Source organism: Bison bison, unplaced genomic scaffold (genome assembly GCF_000754665.1).
Source record: "Bison bison bison isolate TAMUID 2011002044 unplaced genomic scaffold, Bison_UMD1.0 scf7180017864335, whole genome shotgun sequence".
In the NCBI taxonomy this organism is placed as follows: Eukaryota; Metazoa; Chordata; class Mammalia; order Artiodactyla; family Bovidae; genus Bison; species Bison bison.
Window position 1 is genome coordinate 473,754 of NW_011494907.1, and position 1,556 is coordinate 475,309.

Below are 1,556 nucleotides of genomic sequence, written 5' to 3' on the forward strand. Positions count from 1 at the left end.
TCAATCTAGAAATTCCACCTCTTAAGAATTTCAGTTCAGTTCATTTCAGTCCCTTAGTTGTGTCCGACTCTCTGCGACCCCATGGAGTGCAGCACACCAGGCCTCCCTGTCTATCACCAACTCCCAGAGTCTACCCAAACTCATGTCCATTGTGTCAGTGGTGCCATCCAACCATCTCATCCTCTGTCGTCCCCTTCTCCTGCCTTCAATCTTTCCCAACATCAGGGTCTTTTCAAATGAGTCAGCTCTTTGCATCAGGTGGCCAAAGTATTGGAGTTTCAGCTTTAACATCAGTCCTTCCAATGAATACCCAGGACTCATTTCCCTTAGGATGGACTGGTTGGATCTCCTTGCAGTCCAAGGGACTCTCAAGAGTCTTCTCCAACACCACAGTTCAAAAGCATCAGTTCTTCTGCGCTCAACGCTCTTTATAGTCTACCTCTCACATCCATACATGACCACTGGAAAAACCGTAGTCTTGACTAGATGGTATTCTGGGGCAATTCCCGGGCCTGAGAGAGAGTGTGGCTGCCCGCGTGCGGAGGGCAGAGGTGGTGGCGGGCCAAGTGCCCTTCCCTGCGCCTCCAGACCCCCCTACCCCCGCTCGCCCAAGTCCATGCGCCTCGTGCCGCTGCCCGGTCCGCAGACCCGCGCCCAGCCTCACCTAGCTGCGCCGGCCATGCCACCCGGCCACAGCTTCCATGCCCATGGCGACCAACAGCAGTGGGGGACGCTGCTGAGTCGCAGGAGCGCAGCCTGAGCACCGGCCCTGCTTAACGCGCTTTGCTGATTGTCCATTTTTATGAGTTTACAACTTTTCTAAGGACTTTTGTTTACAAAGCAACTTTTATTTTAAAGGCATCTCCCTTTTGTATTTAATCCAAAGGAGAAGTATGTCGGGCAATTTGCGGTTTGGTTTTGGCTTCGTTTCTAAATTTTTTTCCTCTTCGTTGACTTTGGGGTTCAGATACTCCTACAGCTTCAGACTCCCGAGGACCTTTTGGGCCCCCATGTTAATGAGCCACCTGGCGAGTCTGATGTGGCCGCCAGGGAAGCGCTGCTCACGTCCCTCCCCACATTCGCGTCTGGCCTGGCTGGAAGGACGAGGTGCCCCGAATGACCGCTGGCAGGAGGAGCTCCCCCACATGAAGCGGTTTCCCCGGTGCTTCCCGGCTGCCCCTACGACCTGGTGGCGTCGACCGCGGCCGCCGACCTGGAGAGTGGTGGAGTTTGCAGCTGCAGCCCGGCCCTCCTGCTCTGGAAGGAGGCGGGAGAGTTCAGTGATCTCCTGGACCTGGACCTTGTCCTCTCCAGCTCACTGTCGCATCAGGAGCCCGTGGTCACCATGGCGTTCTGGTAAACATCAGCCTCGTCCTCGCCCTCCCCATGGAGCAGCGGCCCCGTCAGCGCGCCCTCCACCTGCAGCCTCAGCGATTGATCCGGGCTGGGGGCGAGGTGGGCGCAGCCGCCTCTGCAGCCGGGAGTCTGCACTCCCCCCGACGGCTCCCTACAACCTGGCAACATCAGTGACGTGAGCCCCTCTGGCGGCTTCGTGG

At 57.3% G+C, this 1,556-nt stretch overlaps 1 protein-coding gene and 1 pseudogene across 1 annotated transcript in view; both read left to right on the forward strand.

Annotated features, from left to right (window-relative positions):
• The window catches only part of KIF16B (kinesin family member 16B), a 270,569-nt gene that overhangs the window by 24,103 nt on the left and 244,910 nt on the right, over positions 1 to 1,556 (forward strand). The gene's annotated exons all lie outside the window — the stretch shown is intronic.
• LOC104998741 overlaps positions 935 to 1,556 on the forward strand; it is a 2,806-nt pseudogene continuing 2,184 nt past the window's right edge.